Source organism: Gavialis gangeticus, unplaced genomic scaffold (genome assembly GCF_001723915.1).
Source record: "Gavialis gangeticus isolate Ggan-Ray unplaced genomic scaffold, GavGan_comp1, whole genome shotgun sequence".
Classification (NCBI taxonomy): Eukaryota; Metazoa; Chordata; order Crocodylia; family Gavialidae; genus Gavialis; species Gavialis gangeticus.
The window spans coordinates 27,553,640-27,575,763 of record NW_017729034.1 but is presented as its reverse complement, the minus strand read 5'-3'; the positions used below and the strand labels follow the sequence as shown (position 1 = coordinate 27,575,763).

General features: G+C 43.6%; 1 protein-coding gene across 1 annotated transcript in view; it reads left to right on the top strand.

Moving 5' to 3' along the window:
- GLP1R (glucagon like peptide 1 receptor) overlaps nt 1-22,124 on the top strand; it is a 135,964-nt gene that overhangs the window by 46,568 nt on the left and 67,272 nt on the right. The window lies entirely within an intron of this gene.

Below are 22,124 nucleotides of genomic sequence, written 5' to 3'. Positions count from 1 at the left end.
GTCAGGGAAGAAGGTGTCTTGGGAGGCATTCTAACCTTCACTGCTGTACAAATGGATCATTTTGATTGTGTTGTCACATCTCCTGCATGACACAGGTCATATGAGTTCATCCCCTGACACTTGTATTGAGACTAATTACTTGTGGAGCATGTCTTTCAGAAAGACCTTCCATTTTTACTTAAAGTTCAAGTGTTTGAGGATTTACCAGCCGCCTTAAAGCCATTCCAGTAGCTTGCACTTGTGTCAATAGGAAAGACTCTAAAATAAAAAACCTAGGTTTTGGGTCTAGTGGCTTGAGGGAAAGGTGTCAAGCAGATTGTTGTGGCTCACTGATTCCCTAGTTAGCTTCAAACCAAACCTAATGGAATTTATAGTAGCTTTAAACTTATTAGCTGTTAAATTCCAGCAGAGCCATCTACCAATGGCGAGTGTTCTGGGTCACAGCCTACATGCCTGTTCATCCCTGATATGGGCTAGTGTGGTGGGGATTTTGGAGGTTGTCTACACTGGATGCGTAGCAGTTAGGAACTTATTACATATAGGAGAGAATCTCAGCAGTGGAGTCATAATTGCTTCCCTATTTGCCTGAATAGCCCAGTCACAGATCCTTTTTGGTAGGAATGAGCAGCCCATCTGACATCACACTCTTGTTTGCAATGACTTGTGTGTTTCTGGTGTTACTGTTAATGGCTTGTGGTTTGTCTGTCTTGGGGATTGTTGTTTCTTAGATATATTTCTTTTTCATTTGCCCAAAGTGAATATAATTTTGATCCTTGGTTCATATTTCTGACTTCCCCAAATCCATTTTGTATGATTTTTTGTTTGGTGTTGGTTGCAACTACCAACCTGGTATCCTCTGTGAATTGAATTAATATGCTGCTTGTTTACCCTCTCCAGCTCATTAATAAAGATATTAAATCTTTAAAGCTATTTAAAATTTCCTTTACTAATGTACAGAATGAATATTTACCTCCCAATTACTTGACCTAAGAGCCCAGAACTCTTTCCAGTAACTCTAATCCTTCTGGATATCTAATAACCTTCTTACAGGATTAAACTTCTTCCCTCCAGCAAACCCATTTATTTCCAATCTTTAAGACTCTACGTGCAGTCATTTGACTTCCAACAGCACTTGAAACTATCGCTGCAGGAGAGGTGCCAGGGCTTAACACAATGCTGCAGGTTAATAAATTATCAGACTGTGCAGTATCTTTCATATAGTTTTGCAAATAAGCAAAAAAATTAATTATCCTGAAAACAGAATATTTATCAGTGAAAATAACAGCAATGGTTTGTATTTCTACTGAGCTTTCTAAGGGAGGATTGGAAAGGAACTTCACAAACACATTAAACCTCACAAGCTTACCCTCTTCATCATTGTATATACCCCTTATTGTCCCCACTATACCCCTGGCAGATGGGGGAAGGAAAGGGAACAAGGAGTGAAATAACTTGCCCAAGATTATGCAAGAAGTTAAGAGTCACAGCTGGAAATATTATCTGGGAGTCTGAAGACCATGGTCTGACTCACCATTACACTGAAGTCAGTTACTCCAGTACAAAGTAAGGCGCAGGCTCAGGCTCAGGGGTGATCTGGTGGCCACCTATAAGTTTATCAGGGGTGCTCACCAGGAACTGGGGGAATGTCTGTTCACCAGAGCATCCCAAGGGATGACAAGGTCGAACGGTCACAAACTCCTCCGTGACCGTTTCAGGCTGGACACAAGGAAGAACTTCTTTACTGTCTGAGCCCCCAAGGTCTGGAATAGACTGTCGCCAGAAGTGGTTCAAGCACCCACTTTGAACGCCTTCAAGACACTTTTGGATGTTTATCTTGCTGGGATCCTATGATCCCTCCTGACTTCCTGCCCCTGGGCGGGGGACTGGACTCAGTGATTCTCTGGCGTCCCTTCCAGCCTGAATGTCTATGAAATCTATGAAAGTAGGTGTCCCAGGGTTGCCCAATCACTAGTTTCTTAAACTTTTTTTCTCCTAAAGGAAATGGCTTTTAAAAGTGTAGGGAAATATTGTAGGGGACCCTTGATTCCCTGCTGTAACCACCAAGCATCCTTCTATTGTTTTCTTTTACAGAGCACTGCCTCTTCCATAACTTCAAAGCAGGATCGAGTTCTCCTGGCTTTAGAACCATATTCACATTCAGTTCCACACATGGAGCAAACTGAAAGTTTATTTGTGTTTGCTTGTTTGCTAATGAATGAGGCCATGTTCAGGAAGTACTTTGAAGGGCTACCTGGTAACATTTTGATACTTCCCAGTGAAGTGCAACTGCTGAATTTGGAAAAATGTAAATCCTACTCATTTGGGCCTGAACTTTAAAGTACTTTAAGGATTACTTTCAAGACTCATGGTAGAGGTGATATCTTTTATTAGACCAACTAGATTTTTGCAAAAAATGTCTTTAATTGCAAGCTTTTGGGCACAAACACCCTTCATCAGGCATCAGAGGAAAGATTGTAAAAGATTTCCTGGGTGGAAATGAAAGCTCATATTTCATAGGACAGTTGAAGGTGTGGTAAAATCTCCTGTTTGGAAAAGTTTATTTTATATGCAGACTAGGCTCGGAGAAAAGTTGGAATAGTCTGTTTACCTTGAAGTTGTTTGGTGGTAAGCAGGATGTGGGCATATTTCCTTCTGGTTATGGTGTTTCATATTTCACAGAGGAGTAAATAGATGGTTCTGGGCTGGCATTTCTTATCTGGTGAGGTGTCTCTGAGCTTTCTTGTGAGGCTCTGTGATGATGTAAATTACCATGAACAAAGGCAGGAGCATTCAGGTGGTCAAAGTTGCTTCCTCCTTGTCAAATTTGAATATTTCATTAAAAAAATTGGCTAAAATTCAATATCTTCCATGTGTCAGGTATCTGGGTTGTAGCCGTATTGGTTTAGAGGAAGAAGCAATCAAGTCTCATGGTAGAGGTGATATCGTTTATTAGAGCAACTAGACTTTTGCAGAATTGCTGGCCTTTTTTTGCTTGGAAGTTGGCCACATAGGTGGAGTTTAGGAACAAACTATTACAGGGGTTTTTCTCTGCACAGTTCCTCTGGAACTGGTCACTCGCCTGTATAGGATCACAGCAATCTGATATGGCAATTGGTCTGTTTCCAGTTTGCACAGTGGGAGGTGGAGTCCACTGCACTCACTAGGGAGAGTCGATTATTGAGGCTGTCACTGATGGAACATAACAAGCGAAGTAATTCAAAAAACTGCACTGCTATTTAATACATTAGGGTTTGGGATATTTTTCCCAGTAACTGTTTAATATGATTGTTTACATTAACAAATAATTGTGTTCCACGTAGCTGGTGGCAGTTCTGTTACAAGCCTGAGCTGGTATCAGCCAGAGTAGATGCCTGGGAGACTTTAGACTGAGAGCTCACACTGAGAGATGAGAACTTTCTCTCCACACACTACCGGCTTTCCCAGTTTTTTGTATCTGAACAGCTGCTCTGGCTTTCTTTGTCACAAGTCGTGTTCTCCCTCCTGCTACCCTGACAGCCCATTAAGGCTGCTGGAAGAAGCAGCTCTGCAGGATGACTAGCCAGGCAGTAGGTTCAAAATGATTTGGGGCTTTTTTTGTTTGTTTTGGTGTTTTTTTGGACACTTAGCAGGAATCTGTTGTACCATTGCGCCATTGCCTGGAGCTGTTAGTAGTCTCCTTGTCTCTGTAGCTGCAGGTACAGCCACCGCTGGGGGAAGTAGGCCAGAACACGGGACTGTAGTTTAGCGCAGTGGTGGTCAAACTTTTTGGTAAGGTTGCCACATAGATTCATAGAGTTGGAAGGGACTTCAGTGGGCCATCCAGTCCAACCTCCTGCCCCTGGCAGGCAAGAAAAGAGTCACCAACCCTGGGGTCATATGATCCCAGCCAGGTGCCTGTCCAATCTCGTCTTGAAGACCCCCAAGGATGGGGCAAGCACCACCTCCCTTGGGAGCCCATTCCAGATCCTGGCAACCCTAACTGTAAAGAACTTTCTCCTAATGTCTAGCCTGAACCTTCTGTCCAGTAGCTTATGGCCATTGTTCCTTGTCGTTCCAGGGGGTGCCCTGGTGAACAGATCATCGCCTACTTCATGTTGCTCTCCCCTTATGAATTTGTACGCTGCCACAAGGTTCCCTCTCAGCCTGCTCTTGGAGAGGCTGAAGAGGTTAAGGTCCCTTAGCCTTTCCTTATAGGGCCTTCCCTGCAGGCCTCTAATCAAGCAAGTGGCCCTTCTTTGGGCTCTCTCCAGGTTGTCCACATCCTGCTTGAAGTGCGGCATCCAGAACTGGACATGGTACTCCAGCTGCAATCTGACCAGTGCTGCATAGAGGGGGAGAATCACTTCCCTGGACCTGTTTGTGAAGCACCTACAGATGCACGACAAAGTGTGATTGGCTCTGCCAACTGCTTCATCACGTTGGTGACTCATGTTCATCCTGGAGTCAACAGTGATGCCAAGATCTTTTTCTGCCTCAGTAGAGCTGAGAAAGTCGCCCCCCAGCCTGTAGGTATGTGAAGCCCTGACTCCTTTTCAAGGGCTGCTCTGATTGCTGCCCTCAAGAGGCATGCAGAATGGAGGCAGGGGGCTTGAGCCTCTGCTCAGAGTAGAGCAGAGGTATGAGAAGAGGTGTCCAGTATCACCACCAAGATCCAGATTAATCCTTCCCTGGCACCACAACTGTCACTGCTTGATATGACGAGTGTGCATCAAAGCTTTTTTGGTGCCTTTATTTAATAACTGATTGAACCAGCTTTAGATAAATGTGCTGAAAAGCCCCACTGAAGCACCCGATCTCTACAGATGCTTCAGAGCTGGGTCAAAGTAACACGCTACTGCTTCTGATAAAGTGTGTTTTTAAATGTCTGCAAGCAGCCACAGTGACTAGGTATAGACTTTGGGTTGGTCCTGTGTCAATGCAGAGGCTTCAGAAAAGCTTTTATTTGCCTTTCTGATGCAAAATTTTGAGATTTTGATTATTGGTTAATATACTGCATCAAATTCTGCTTTCAGTTATAACCACCTCTGCTGAAATCCCAGTAACAGTGAAAGATAGTGGATTAATACTTGTTATGCTTGTGCAAGGCATTCACAAACAAATGACTCCAGTCACAAGCATGGGAAAGGGGTGCTGCTCGTCTGGCAGGCACAAATTTATTGTAAACATCAAGTAAAACTATACATGCATCGGCATGAGCGATTGAACAGAAAGTAACTTAAGATTCATGCATGCATGTTCAATACATTTACTTATCTTATGGCTCTCAGCCTCTCTTCACCATTGGTCATGGAGTGCCATGATGATACACTTCAGTCAACTACCGCTCTCTGGGTCCGATATCGGAGTCAGTTCCCCAGCCATTGGATTGGGATAGCCGAGGCTGCAGTTGGCTAATTTTTCCTTGAGGACATTGTGGTACACCAGATCAAAGGCTTTTTTAAAGTTCACATATATGACATATATGACATCAATCTCTTCTCCCTTGCCCAGGTGATAGGTCACCTGTACATAGAAGGAAATGAGATTGGTCAGGCAAGAAATGCAAAGGAGGACAGCAGTATACTTTTTTAAAAAAGGTGTTGACCTCCAGTTCACCTCCAGTTACTGTCACTGGTTATGCATTTGCCAGTGCGTTTTGTTACTTTTTTTACAGTTTTAAAGCCAGTTGCCAATAGATAGATCTGAAAAATGTGGCACTGCTAGTACAATTCATTTTACGTTTATGCCTCCTCTGGAGTCCTTTATTTTATTGCTTAATAGCACTAAATCCTCTTAAAAAATCTTCCTGGAACACACTTCCCAATAAGACTTATGTGCACAGTAACTGCTGTGGGGGGTTTTATGTTCACCACTGAAGGTGAAGAGGTTAACTGCAACTGAGTGGAGTGTAGTCAAGGCTCAGTATCACGGTGACAGATAATGTTTGCTTTTCATATTGCTTCAGGTAGATTGGAAGTTTAGATTTTTGTGTGTTGATTCAACTTATTAATTGAAACATAGGCATTGAATAGGTGATAATAAAATGCATCACAGATCTTCTGGTTTGCTGCTGATACATCTGTGGATCATGGGGTTCATAAACAGAAGTGACCCCACGCTATAGCATACAATTCTAAAGCCAAACTCTTCCCTTTCCCTCCAAGTTTGTGGATGTGTTTATCTAAGATACAGCTTCAGGATCCAGCTCTGGTTATAAGGAACTTGAGCTTGAGGCTAATGATCTTACCATGATGTTGAATAAACCTCATTCTGATTCAGAGGGCTCTGAGGTGGCCTTATTTACTAAATAGGATAACAGCTTGAAAACTGAACTCCCACAAACTGAATGGCTGGAGCATATTGAGCACCCATAGTCATCTTTATTTGAGCAGACTTTAAATGAAGATCCTAAATCATGTTATTGGATGTAGTGGAATATTTCTTTAGATGTTTCTTTGAATATTTTATTTTGTACTTAAACTAAGATTCCTTTTATAGTATAAACACTCATCAAAGAGTTCAGCCTCAAATACTGAATACATTTGGCAAAGAGGTTGCTATGGTTTCTTCCTTTTATACATCAAAACCACTAATTTTCTACCAGCCCCACTTTTATTTCATAATTAGGAAAGGGGTGGGATATTACACTGAAAAAAATGTTAATTTTACATTTGCTAACCCTAAAGCAATTCCAAAGTTTAGTCTTCTTCCCTGGATACAAATTGACCTCAGTCTAATTGGCAAACTCATTTGCTAATAATATGAAAAATTCTTTATAAACACACAGATTATCTCTGCATCTATTTGTCAGCCTCCATCTGCTTATAAAACAGTAAGCTCTAAACATATAAAATAGCAGCTCTAAACATATGCCATCTGTCTCTCAAGGGCAGGTATGGGGACTGTTAGAATAAATTATTAGAAATTCCATTAATAGGTTTACTTGACAGATCAATGGACAAAAGCAAATTCTTTGTTTTGCATTGGGCTCTAAGGAAACACAATACTAGTTAAAGCCATGTTATGAGGCATACAGCACAAAACACTACCTCCTTGCAAATTAATCTGTGGAAAACATCAATAGTTTGTGGAATTGTGGTGGCGTTGGCATAGGACAGACACCTATGAAAAATCATTTATATATGTACAACTCCCCTACAATACCAAGTATGTCTTTTGTTGGATGTCTGAAATATGACCCATTACTTTATGGGGAACAGTTTAATTTTGCATCTCTTAATGAACATACTTTGCTACCATTGAGTACTGAGGAGAGGTAAGGAATTCAGCCATGATTACACATTATTTTGTTTTAATTTATTGTCCATTATAAGGAAAAACGGCATTGCAAGTGTGAACTCTGACTTGACCTTTAGATACTAACTCAAGTCCTCCTTATGCAATATGTACCTAGGTAAATAGACTTTAGTTGCTTAGTTTAACCTGTGTGGAATGTTCTGTCCCCTATCATGCCTTCCATTTACCCTCAGTCATAAATTTAGGGAAGTACTAGCTGTTGTTTAACAGTGCCTGATAGACATATCCTCCATAAATTTGTCTAATTCTTTTTCACATCTACATGTGCACTTTAATGCACATTAGCCTATTTTAATGTACATTAACTCATCACTAAAAAAGTACTATTTAGTTAACGTGCATTAAAATAGGTTAATGCACATTAAGTGTTGCTTAAAAACCATGGGCATTTGTACACATGCTGTGGTGCATTGTGTTGTATAAGCAGCAAAATGCATGTCAGTGCTGAGAAAATGGTGGTGGTGCACTTTTGAACTAATACACCTCAAAAGCATTTTAGTTCAGAAGCTCACCACTGCCATTTTCTGTGCACTGACACGCATTTTGCCACATATGCACCACACAATGCAACGCAGTGCACGTCAGCTTGCATACAGAGTCTGCTGTAACCCGCTGGATCTCCGGAGCATTGCAGGACAAAAAGGTATGTGTATAAATCCCCATGCTCTTTAGTTAATCTGTATTAAGATAGGCTAATGCGCATTTTCCTAATATCTCGCAATGAAGGTACTACATTTAATGCGCATTAACTAAAGCACATTAATGAATGTGTAGATGCACCCACTATTTTTGTTCTCCACAAAGTTCTGTGGCAAGGAATTCCACAACTTAATTTATGTACTTTGTTTAAAAATGAATAAAAGTACTTTTTTTGTTAATTTTCATATATTATGAAGCACCGAGAATAAGGGTGTTTATAGATGTGCTTCAGGAGAAGCAGCCTCCCTTGCTCATATATAGGAGCCCTAAGTTTCCCCTTTTTACTTTTTCACACCATTCCAGATTTTATACACCTCTATTATATCCCTTTTCAATTCTCTCTTCCAAGCTGAAGATGCTATGGTGGTGTTTTTTCAGTTTCTCCATGTGTGGAAACCATTTCATGCCCCAGTCATTTTTGTTGCTCTCCTCTACTTCTTCTGGCTCTGTTATATTGTTTTTTGAGATTGGGTGACTAGAACTATACACAGTATTCAAGATATGGGTACACCTTGAATTTATGTAGTAGCATAATGATTTTTTTTTTGTTTTTCAGCTCCTTTTTTAATGATTCCTAACATTCTGTTTGCCTTCATGTCAGAGGCGGCTGCTGCTGCTGCCCATTGAGCCAGTTTGAGCAGTTATCTAAAAACAACGAGATCTGTTTCCTGAATAGTAACAGCTCATTCTGAGCCCATCGTTGTATAGGTATATTAAGGTTGTATTTCTTTTCCATGTGCATTACTTTGTACTTAGCGGACTTGAGTTTCATCTACTTTTGTTGTGTGCTCACTCAGTTTTGTGAGAATTTTTTCTTTTTTTTGGAACTCTTATTTTTTTGTTTGAATTGGACTACTGAAGATACGTTGATATCATCTGCAGGCTTTGGCACCTCACCTTTTACTCCCTTATTTACAAGTGATCTGGATATGTTGAATAGCACAGGTCTCAACAGATCCCTGAAGGATCCCATTGTTTACTTTCCTCCATTGTGAAAGTTGACCATTTAGTTCTGCCTTTTGCTTTCTATCTCTTACTCAGTTTTCAGTTCACAGAAACACCTTCCTCGGATCTCAGGACAACTTTGTTTCTTTAAGAGGGATCTTGCCAAAAGGACCTGTCTGAAAAGGGACCTTCCCAAAAGCTCCTTGAGAAATCCAAGATACTATATTAAACGGAGCTCCTTTTCTGCTTATTTGTTGAGATTCTTGCAAGTACTCCATCTTGCTAACAAAAGCCATGTTGACTCTTCCCTTGCATATCATTTATATATGAAAGCACTAATTCTATCTTTATTATAGATTTTACCAGTACTGCGGGAATAGAAGTTAAACTTATCTGCATACAGTTCTTTGGAACCCTGTTTAAAGATTAGTATTATATTAGCAGCTCTCCAGCCCGCAGGCATGGGGGTTGATTTAGCAAGAGGTTACATACCTGACCTAACACTTCACCCCTTTAATGTGTGTACTTCTTCAAAACCCTTGGGCAATTACCATCTAGTCCTGGTGACTTGTTACTCTTCAGTATACCAATTTGCTTTAAAGTGTCATGTATTTTCTTCTGCCATGCCATGCACATGAGGTCAAATTCTGCTCTCACTCTAGTGTACATGGCTGTCACTTGAAATCAAGGAGAGTCATGAGGTGGTAAGAGCAGGACTGGAAATCTTGCGAGTGTGGCTTAGCTGGGACTGAATGAGATTACAGCTTTAGCCAGGACTGAATGAGATTACAGCTTTGTGCATTTTTTATTTCCTGTGCCATTCATTATTTCTGTTTTCTTTAATAGTTGCCTTGAATAACTATTGAAAATAGAAAAGCTTTCTATATTGTAATAGTATGCAAGAAAGAAGTAGACAGTTATACGGCATTTTTTATTTTTAAATAGGTTTTATTAAAATACATTTTCTTAAAATAAGTTCCCTTTTCAAGCCAGTTTCATGAATGTAACTTTAACTTTCAAATGCTAGGCTGTAGAAAATGCTTGCAATTTTGATTTAATCAGGCATAAATATTTCAGTGTTGCCCACAGCCTCTTCATTTATCTGCATTATTGCCCTTTCCCCCTCTCATATATTTTGCTGTTAACTTTCCCTTTGAGAATTTTCTGATAGGCCAAATCTTCCCTAAGAGACTTGGGTCCCTGTCACGTATTTTGGAAGACCAGCAAATAAAGATTTTTCCTCAAACACACTCCAAATGTTGACTTTTAGCATTTCCATTCATCACCTTAAATTTTACGTGAGCCAGGAATGAAGTCCTTATGGGTAGCTTATTTATGAGAGAACCCATTTTTATGGCTTGTTTCATGAAGACAATGACAGCAGTTGTTGGATTGCTACCAGGCTCATCTTGGTTTCCTGGGGCTAATTTACTCGGCTTTCTGACAATCAAGATAACAAGAAGCAAGTTAGGAAAGAACAGGAGCAAGTCTGCAATCAGCATAATAACTCTTACAGCGAAAACTGTACTCTGGAGAATGGGTGTTTAAACCCCTCCCTGGCCCCAGACCCAAGCTGGGATTTGCTGGTGGGGAGGGGGTGCTGGGGCTTTCTCTCTCCCCCCCGCCTCCTGCCCAACCCACCTCTGCTGGAGCAGACAGCACAACCCAACACAGGGCTGCAAAACATGTTGGGATTCTAGGGGACTGTGATTGAACTTGAACCAGGAAGGCATCTGGGACAGAAGTTTCATAAACCGGTTTGACCCAAATCAGTTAAATCTGATACTACATTCAACCAGGTTTATCTTCAACCAGTTTCAGCCATTTTGAAACTGGTTTATGTGCACTGAGCTGTTACAGTTTTAAACCAGTTTTGATGACATAAACCAGTTTCTGTGTGACTTTTGTTCCTAGCCTGGAAGCCCTGCAGCCCAGATGACATGACTCTGCAGGCTGGATCTAACCCACTAGCCATACATTTGATAGCCTTGAAACAGCACATGTGACCATGTTCTACATTAGACTTGCAAACTTATGGTTTTATGTTCTTATGTGCTGAACAGCACTTTCCATGCAATTGCTCCTCCCATCCCTTGTAGGCACCAAAACTGAGAACAAGAAGAGGGCTGGCAGCAAGCAGTGAGAACAGCCCAACTGCAATTCAGAGGAATTGGGAATAGGGTGGCAAAAAACAGATGATAAAGGGAGAGAGAGCGTGTGCATCTACGTGAAACGTTTACTGCACAGTAGACTAACTAGCTGCACAGTAAACATGTTGGCATGTACACATGTACCCATATTAGGCTGGAGTAAACTAAAATACCCCACAGCAGGATAATACAAATACTGCCTTGTTGCAGAGTAAAAAGGTCCACAGCAGCACACTGCCCCCTACCTGGGGCAGGAGGGTATTTCAGTGTGGGGGCTGCCTGCTGCTTAAGCCGGCACTGAAGCACTCTCATGTCCCAGCCAGCACCCCCGCAGCACATTGAGCTGGGGGAGCACTCTCAGGCCGGCAAGCTGACCTCTCTAGACCCCTGCCAGCTGGAGCTGTTCTGACCTGGCTCAGTGTGATGTGGTCCCAGGCACATGTTCAAACGGCAATAAACTCTGGAGCAATAAACTCCTGAGTTTATTACTTTGCCTTAATTGCACACGTAGATGTGCCCAGTATGTAGGAAAGAAGGGAGAGTGAATGGGGAAACAGGGGCAAGCGCCAGGAGGGTAGAAATTTGGGAAGGATTAGGAACAGGAATAGATTTGGGGGGGGGGACACAAGGGTATGCAACCTCTAGAAAACACTCCTTATAGAACCCAGAAGTCCTGAGTCTCACCAGTTGCCCTGGCTCTGCATGCACTGGACTTCCAGAGATGAGGCAATGCAGCTGCCATGCAACAGCCCTGAGCAGGTGCCGATAAGCATGTTAGAGCGCCCCTAAAAGTGGTCATGGGTGTATACTCGGCATTGCCTTAGCATGCTTCAGTTCCAGATTTTTCACATGCAGGGTGGGGTGAGTTTGAAGGGCAGGCTCTGTTGTAGCTCTCCTAGGCACAGCATGGAAACAGTGTAGAGGTGCCTTCAGAGTATGTTCTGGGGTCCTTTATTCAGCCTAGTTTTAAATAGCACTGTTGCAAGAGTGCCCACAGACTTTTGTGCTGTCAGGGCATAATCCAAGGCCCTGTGGTTTGTCAGTGCTTTGCCGCAGTGATGTTAAACAGTCATGATAAAAGCTATACCCTGTGATGAAAGGAAGTGTGGGGAGGGGTGCTGAATGAAGTGCTTGTGCGTAAATAGCCTGTTGATGTAATATAATTTTAGAAACTCTGGTGAGGAGCCCAGGATCAATGCACAGCTAGTTGAATGCAGTTCCAGGCATGCAGGAAAAACGAGTCCATCCTCTTCCACCTTCCTCTCCCCCCGCACAGAAAACCAGAACACCACCTGTTCAAGTGATGTTAAATGATAAACTCCATGATAAACTCAGCTAGGAATGAGCTGAGAGGAATTTTAGAGGGGGAGAGGGTAGGAATCGCCTCCTTTAAAATGCATTTTAAAGGACAAAGAGTGAGACACTTGATCAGGGAGCAAGCCAGTCTGCCACTGCCAGTCCTCCTGCTCTTATACACCACAGAGTCATTTCTGCCTTCTGGAGAAAATTGCTACCTTTTCAAGATTTTTTTCCCCCCCTGTTGGGAATTAAGAAAAGTTACTAACTGAGGAAAGGTTTATGTTACTTTACATACAACACGGAAGCAAAATTCCAGTCTTTCTCATTTTCTTTCCCATTGTTTTCCTCTGCCTGAACTTCTCTCTTTCCTCTCCATCTCAACCTGTCTCTCCCTGTGTGAATAAAAGCAATTGGCTAGGACATGCTGTAATTTGTTTCAAAGATAAACGATGTGGTAATTTATCCTCAAGGACAATTGGGTGACTAATCTCACACCATCCCTGACACTGGGCTGTAGTAAAATGTAGATCAGGTTGGTTTTTCTAAGCAGAGAAATCATTTAATTTGGTTTTATTTCTAGCATAAGGGAGCTAGCTAATGAAATATTTGTGAGCCTCCTGGCATGTGATAACATATTTTCCCATATATAAAAATGTTTAGCCAGATGTAGTATTTGATTTGATTTACAGGATCATCCAAGAATAAGACAGATGATGACATTAACTTTTGGTTCTAACTCTTGGCCTCCCTTCTCAGTCTTTTATCACCATATAGGGACTGCTTGAATTTTAGCCATTAATCCATATATTTTAACATTTAATACTAATGAGATGTAATTGACACCATTCACACAAACAAGCTCCATTAAGTACCAGTTTTTACAATGCTGTAACTGTGAACGAATGCATTTAGCAGGCGAGTTGAATAAATCGAAGCCCCAAGGAGACTGACAATGGGTTCCACTAAATCTACAAGATGCTGGCTGATTCTGTTGCACTCCCTTTAGTGTGAGATTAGACACTTACTGATTAGACACTTTTGTAATTTTATACAATTATAATACAAAAAGGGATTCTGAAGACTAAGGTGCTGTCATTTGAAGCAACATTATAGAAAAAAATTAACTTTGCCTGACCTGTGCAAGATGATTGCATCAAGGAGATGAGAGGAGTCTGAGCCACTTTGAAAAACTCTCTGGTATTCATTGTGCTGGTCGTCATCAGCGATCTCTCACAGTCGAGGATGATCGCTCCCACGGGTCAAGTATAGAGTTGTAGATGGTGACTGATGGCTAAGAAGGCCGATCCTAGAGCTGCAGACATTCTGGCAGATGTCACAGGTAGTGGTTAAAGGGAGGGGTGGACCATGGATTTCTTGGTCTTGTTTCCTTTCCTTCCCTTTCTGTTGTTTTTCTGTCTCTAGGGTGAAACAGTTTTTCTCAAAGTAAGACATACCTTCTCTCACAAGGCATCAGTATGTATCCCTGTCCTGGCCTAGTTTTCCCCAATTTGTGCTGTAAATGCCATACTTCTTAATGTTCACCTTGAGGGTGTCCTTGAAGTGTTTCCTTTCGCCCTTGCATGTCCTTTGCCCTTGGCTGAGTTGGGCAGGTAACAGAAACTGGTTTAAACCTGTAACACAACATAAGTTCAGTGCACATAGACAAGTTTCAAAATGTCTGAAACCGGTTTGAGATAAGCTTGGTTGAATGCAGTATCAGACTTAACTGATTGAGCTTAAACTGGTTTATGGAACTTTTGCCCCAGACACCTTCCTGGTTTAAGTTAAATCAGAGTCCTCCCCACAACATCCTGGCATGTTCTGCAGCCCTGAGCAGGGCTGTGCTTTCTGCTCCAGTGAGCTGTGCCTTCTGCTCTGTGTTCCCTAGCTGAAGCAGGGGGTGGGCAGGGGTGGGGGCATGGCCAGATGCCAGCCCTCCCTAAGGTGAAGCGGGCAGGGAAGAGGTTTACTCCCCACTCCTTCCCCTGTCCCACCTGTATAGACCTGTCAAGTATTTCTCCACTTGCTGTTCCAGCGGTGGGGGCATGGCCAGCCCTGGCAGTAGCCTCAAGTGAACTGGCCAGGAAGGGGATATAATTCCCCCCTGCCCCCATTCCCCTGACAGACCTGAGCCGAAGCCTACCTGATGCTCCCCCTCGCTGCAGCAGTGGTAGGGGTGGGGCATGACCAGATGCTAGCTGGCATGGTTCCTGAGGCAGAGGGGTCAGGGAAGGGGTTTATTTCCCCCTCCATGTCCTCCTCCCCCTCCCCCCCGAACCACAGCTGGGGTCTGCCAGCCCCGACTGCCACCTGCAGTCACTCCCTGTGTGGGACAAATGGCAGGATAAGCCCTCTCCCTGCCCCCTCTGCCAGATGCTGGAGGGAGGAGGCAAATAACCCCCCTCCCCGCCTCTTGCCTAAGTGGGCTCTGCTGGTTAGCCACGGGCTGTGCCTCCCGCCACTGGAGTGGCAGGGGGGGAGTGACCATGATGGGGGCAGCAGCCCTTCATGGTTTTCAGGGAAGTGCAAGCCTCTTTCCGGTGGGGGGGCTGTACTGTGGGTGGGAGTGGGGCAGGGAGGTCAGAGCTGCCACAGGCTGCACAGGGTGAGCAGCAGTGGCACTAGGGGAAGCTTGGGGGGCTATGCCACCTCTCTGAGCTTCAGTGCTGCTGCTTGCCCTGTGTAGTCTGCAGCAGCTCTGCCCATCCCACCTGTCCCTGCCTCTGACCACAGTGCAGCTCCCCACTGGGAAGAGGCTTGCACTTCTAGGAAACCATCGCAGGGGCTGCTGGACCTGTGCAGGTCCTTGGCCCCTTGCTGCTCCAGCACAGGAGATGGGGGTGCAGCCAGAGGCCGGCTGACATGGCCTTGTTAAGTGAGGTGGTATGGAGGGGGTTTATTTCATCCCTCCCTCTGGTGGCGGGGGCATGGAGGGGGCTTATGCCACCACTTACCCTGTGCTGGGAGCAATCAGAGGCAGCAGTAGACCCCAGGTATGGTCCGCTGGAGGTGGAGGGGGCAAAAGGGAGAGTAAACCTCCTCCCTGCCCCCTCTGCCTCAGGGTGCCATGCTGGCTGGCACCTGGCTGCACCCCCGCTGCTGCTGCAGTGAGGGGGGAGTGCCAGGTGGAACCCGGCTTGGGTCTGTGCTGGTGGGACGGGGAAGGGGGAATTAAACCCCCTCCCTGGCCAGGGGGCTGGCCATGCCTCCCCAGCACAGCTTCCCTGCTGCTGAGGGCTGCTGTAGCCCCCACTTCACCTCCCCCCTTCCTCCGTCCAGCCCCCCCGCTTCTGGCCTGAGCCAATGCATGTATGTGCCTGCATTTCCTGAGTGAAAAGGGAATGTCTATTCACTTGCAAATTGGTTTAATCTAGATGGGTTAGACTAGCCTGCGAAGATTGAATCACTTCAGGCTCTGGCTTTTTGAATGTCTGTCTCTAGCCATGATGATACAATCTTCCAAAGGCAGAGCTGGCACATTGGGTCCTATACTGGATCTCCTCATTGATATTAGCTTTCATTGAGAGATAGCTGCTGAGGTATGGAAAGTGTTCAGTGTTCTCCAGCTCCTGTCTGTAAGTGAGGATCTTTGTGGGGGAGTTGATTGGCCTGAAGCAGGCTGGTGAAGCACCTTTGTTTTTCTGATTGTGGCAGTGCTCCTTTGGTGCCTTCCACTTTATGGGCTGGAGCAGACAGCTGGCAGGTGCTTGATTAAGGTGGCCATTTTCAAAGTTAGGCAAGGCAGGCAGAGGCAGCAGTTTGCTGCTTGTAGCCAAGTGAGCAACATCACCCAGCAGAGCTGCTGCTCACAACATCTTGGAGGTAAGGGCAGGAGCAATGGGGATGGCAGGAGTCTCTTGGTCCTGGGCATGACCTGAAACTGCACCCTGCTAGGGTAGGGAGGCCTGGAAGGATTGCCTGTGGCAGGGCAGTGTCATTCAAATACCAGGACTGCTAACCTCCCCAGTGAAAGGCAGGTAGGGGTGCCTTAATATCCCCAGCCCCCACAACATTGTGGTCAAGATGGCCAGGCACGTCTCTAGATACCTGAGCCCTAGGGGATGCAAGGCCCCAGGAGACCCAATGGTAGGGCCATGCACGTCCATGGACACCTGAGCCCAGGGGGATGTAAGATCCTGGATAGCCCCAAGGGAGAAGGCAGAAAAGTGACCCTGGAGAAGGGCAGTAAGATATTTGGTAGGCCCGCACAGAGTAGTGAGCATGTTTATGAACCGAAGGGTTATGCATAAGCAAGATGCAGAGTAGGGCTGAAGGCCGGTCTGAAGGGCTGCATCAGAGGGTGTGATGAGTAGGGCTGGAGGATGGTCAGCAGGGGAGCACATGGACCAACTCCCACAAGAATGTGTTTTGTATGGGTAGAAGTGCCCAATGAGGGGCTAGGGTGAAGGTAACCCAATGTCTTGTGAATTGGCTGGTCACTACCCAGATGAGGGTCACCGGAGAGGCCCAAAAGGCTGCATGTCAGCCAGTCAAGGAGTGAAACTGATAAGCCTGGTGGCTTATGGGAGCTGCTTAGAGGAGCAGGGCAGAGTGAAGGAGGCCTGGTAGGGAGCAGCGTGAAAGAGGCCCCAGTGAGAGGAGGGTGGTATGAGTGAGGCTCAGAACAGAGCAGCATGTGAGAGGCCTGACAGAGGACTAAGTTGGTCTGGCTTTAGGCCAGGAATACAATAAGATTCTGGATGCCACCTGTGAGGTATGGGCCATGGTGTAGGCCTTGGGTTGCGTCCCCTGGCATCAGGGCATTATAATGAGCAGCATCCCATTTAGAACACCAATTTATTAAACCAGCAAGTCATGGCAGGTGAGTCTAGGCTGACTGCCCTACTTAAACAGGTGGGTGGGCTGATGTGGGATCATGACCCTGGGCTGGCCCCTTGTCACACCAATGTTAAGAGTCAGTCCCAGGCATTGGTATACTTGAGAGAAGCAGTTAAGGGCCATTTGTAAGTCCTGCTCAGTATGTGCAATGACAGCACAATCATCGGCGTATGGAAAGCCCTGAAACAAGGCTGATGTAACTTTGATTTTGGCATGAAGGTGGGAAAGATTGAAAAGGTTCTGGTCCATTCTGTACCTGATGCCGATATCATGTGGCAGATGGTCATGGAGATCATCTTGATGACTACAAGAAAGATGGGAAACAGAATCGGTGTGATCACGCACCAGTTCGAATGGCAAAGGACTCCATAGTGGAGCCACTACATAGGATGGAGGCAGTCATTTGGCCATGAAGGAGTCTTAGAATGGTGAAAAATTTCCCTGGGCAGCCAAACTTCAATAAGATCTTCCATAGAGCCTCATGGTTAACAGTTGAAGACTTTGGTCAAATCAGTAAAGGCCATATACAGTTCCTGGTGTTGTTTTTGGTATGTGTTGGTAGGTGCACACTGGTCACCCCCATGTTTTATTTCCTACTCTACCCAACAGCTGATGGGTAGATATCTGAGACTGTGAACTGCGTGTTCCTGAGTTCTGTGGACATAGGTGATTTTTGAAGCTTTTGACTATTAGTCCCCTATGTACCTATATGATTTTTTTTACCTAAGACTTGATTCAAAGTCTACTACTGCCTGTCAGACTCCCATTGATTATAGCAGTCTTTGGATTGGACCCACAATGAAGAAATATTGATTTAAACACCACTTCTCCATATGACAATCCAGGAGGGTTGACTTAAATATTTCTTTTGTTTAAATCCAAGATCTTTATGTACATGTTAGTTTTCAACACATACACTATTTAAACATAAGGTTTTTGAAAATCATATCCTGTTTTTGGAATTCTGGAGTCTGCATAAACTCTGGATAATGCTAGAGACACAAAGCTATGCAAGGAATCCAGCATGGAAAATATTGCTGTCTCACCTTAGAACTTGATATATCAGTACAAAAAGAAAACAATTTTCAGGTTTAAAAAATGTGTTTTTTGCAATACACTAAAAAGCAGGATATTTTGGTGCTTCTTGCAGGTAGCAAAGTTTAGGTGTTGTAGAAGTAAGTAGAGGGTTTTGACTGCCTTTGCAATTCTCCCAAAGTGTGCATGTTGAGTCGATGCAAGTCCTGTCTCAAATGCAGATTGTTTCATCTGCTGCTATTACTTTGAACTGAAGCATCATTCTGTTAGAAAGACATGCAAGCTCCATATAGAAAACTTGACAATGATCATGGAGATGCACTGAAGCAAACTGAATTAGTTGCTGGGTTTATTTTTTGTTTCATCAGTGTGGCAGAAACAGCAGTGAAAAAGCTTTCAATTCATATGAACTGTCCTCCCAACTACCAAAGTCACTTTCATATTAGCAGTAGACTTTATCTGTGTGTGCTGGAGTCTGCTGCCAGGAAGATGAGTGGATGCTGGCCCTTTGCCTTCTACTTCTAGGAAAGTGACATGGACAAATTGGGAGGGGGGGCTAAAACAATGCAGTGCAAAATGAGTCTGGACGGAAGTCTTAGCCAGTGGTAGTGAACCTGCCAGGTGCTGACATAATCAATTTTTATTTCACTTAACAAACATTGAAAAGTAATCCAATTTTATTATTAGGAGGCTTGTCTTTCTATTCCAAACACTGATTGGGAGTCACCATCCTTGAAATAACAGTTCTCCTCTCTGCCTAGTTTGTGCTTTGTCTGGGCTCTTCCTATCGGGCTAATTATGTCTCTGTATTAGGCAGTAGTCAGACTCTAGTCTGAATTCTGACTTTACTCATAAACAAAACCATCTAGTAAGTAGAAGATCGCTGAGACCACATGCATGCAAAGGCATAGAAATATAAAACTCTTATCTTAGGTTTTCCCAAATCATTTCCCAGCAATTTCAAACATTGCCTGTTGTGCACCTCTGGGCTGCTGTACATTCTGTGTCATTAGGGGTAGGGACAGACATTCAAAAAGCCTGAGCCTGAATCACTTTGTAACTGCACAGGCATCACAGACATGCAGGCACATGTCTGCAGTGGCTCAGGCTAGAAGCTGGGGGGAGCTAGAACAGCCCTCCCTTCCCTTTGACAGTACTGAGCTGAGGGTGGGGGGTGTGGCCAGGTGCCCGGCATGCTCTGATTATCCCAGCAGGGACTTGTTAACAGTGTTTATCACCCCATTAAGAAAACAACAGAGGGACATTACCAGCTACCTGTTGATTCTGCCTGTTGACTCAGCATGGACCTTAGGCAGCACGTCGTCTGCTAGCTAATACACAGATGCCTGTCATCAAGGAGACTGTACTGGAGCTGCAGCCAGAGAGCAGAGGGGATGGACCAGTTGTGCTGTGGAGCAGAGAGCCCCACCCAGCCCAGAGATCATGTCAGTTAAGTCTGATATTCAACCAGGTTTATCTCAAACTGGTTTCAGCCATTCTCAAACTGGCTTATGTGGACTGAATGTCTGTTAAAGGTTTAAACCAGTTTCTGATGACTTAAGCCATTTTATGTGTAATATCTGTCCCTAGCCTAGTTGCCCTTAGAAAGCTATGTGCAGAACTGTCCAAATGGTGGCCCGTGGGTTGCATGCAGCCTGAGAATGGTTAAATCATGGCCCAAATGGCCAGAAATTTTATAGCAGGATGAGAGGTGGCCATATTAACCCACAGAGCCATTGTGTCAGTGGGGCTAGCGCCCAGGAGTTAATACTGTCACCCGTCACCTTGCGGGAGAATTCTGGGTTGAGATCCCCCTTTGGGGATGCCTTTTAGCAGCAGCAGGGTAAGCAGCAGTGGCATTAATCCCATGGGTGCTTGTCCCTACTGCTGAATTTCTTGGTTGAGATCCCAGTTGAGGATTCCTTTCAGAAGCATGGTCAGCAGGTGGGGGGCAGGTAATACTGCTCCTCTGCTACTACGGCTCATCAGCTTCTAGAGGCCAGTCATACAGCCCTCAGGAAACCCTGCAGTCCAGATCTGTCCTGCCAATTCAAATGAGTTGGACTGCCCTTTACTAGACCATTGTGATTTGTTCCATAGACATCCATATTAGCCACCATTCAAAATATAAATGTTTACCTCTCTGGTGGAAAAAGAGCAGTTTGTTATACTTTTTTGTAGTGATACTAGTTGATACCAGAAGTTCACAAGTTTTTCCACTGAAAAATATAATTTCCTTCAAACTGAAATTTTCTGTGGAAAAGTGTCACTTGTGATAAAAATTCATTTAAAAAATAACAGTGCCGGATTTTGGTAGAGTCCAGGGTTCCTTTTTGATTTTAATGTAATAGCTAGCCTTAAGTTCTTGTATCAAAAGGACATGTCATTTCAGAATTCCTTATATTATATTGTAGTTTCTTGCACCTGTCTTGTTACAGAGTCAAATATACAGAATATATAAAAATATACAGAGTAACATGGCATAGTAATTAGATGTATTTTTTTTAGTTTCTAGAGAAATCGTGCTTTCAGGTGGCTGAAAATTTGAGGTTCCTCGTACCCTGGAACATAAATTAGTATATTCCCCTATGTACGTACCAAAGCTTCAGAATAAAATAAATTTTCTTTTCTATTCTGTTTAGTTCAGAGGACCCGTGATCAATAAAGACAACTGAAGTGAATATGCCATATCAAGAAAACCGAAGTTTAAAGTTCTACTTCTATTGGCTTGGGAAAAATTAAGATTTGCATGCTTAATTTTCATATTGAGTAGACCTGACTTCTTGGAACTAAAAAATCTTGGTTCTTCATACTGAGTTCCAAAGAATCAAGAATATAATTTAAAAGAAAATCAATTCTTGTCAAATAAGTCTTTGACAAGAACACAGTGGAATTTCCTTTTGTACGTGATAATTCTTAACAGATTTTTGTCTAGATACTTACTGGTTAAAACCAGAATGCCCATTGTCTGCTGTTCTGTGCTATGGCAGTCATGCCTAATCTCTGGAACATTTGGTCAATAACAGTTGACGAAACACTTACAATACGAATTACTGTTTACCAATTAAAATGATTTATTTTGCTATTTTAATTTTACTTTATATTTTTAATTTTAAGAAACTCATCATTGAACCCTATTTTTAAAATAATGTAATAGAAAATTTCAAGCAGCCATTTGCAGTATGCAGGGAATAGATAAGCTTGGTGGAATGACAGTGTGATATAGATGCAACCTGTGTCAGACTAGCTGTGAGCTAAAGCTATTATCGGATCTTTTGATAACCTGTGTAAAACTAAGTAGTGCTCTCAATTAAGTTTTCTAGCAGGTAGATATCTATCAAAATACTGTCTTAGCAGGGGGCTAGGGTTGACTCAGAATGGGGGAATAAACTGTGGTACATTTTCACCCCAAGAAAAATGGGGTCATTCTAGTTTGAGGCTGATGTGTGTTAGCAAAGAAAAGTGTTTGGAAATCAGGCTGTAATCCTGCATCATCTACTCTGTAGTTGAATGTTCAGTCTCTGGGATACAGTCTCTGGGACCACAACAGAGGTATTCTAAACGCATGGAAAAGCCTTATGTTGGTACTAAGACTCCTTTATTACCCTGCAGCTGAAAGCTCCCCACTTTTCATTCTGTTTTGGTGGTTCAGTATACTTTCATTTTATTTCATGTCATTTCATCCTGTCTGCTTTTATAGTATCAGACTGGCAACTGAGTTTGAACGGCTCCTGATTTATTGTTTTCTTAGTACCTACGCATGTAGTTAGGATGAGTCAGAAACAGGTAAGCAGCTGAGCAACAGAGGATTTGGGGGGGGGGGTTGCTTTTTTGCATAGGTATCTGTGATTCTCAGAGTGC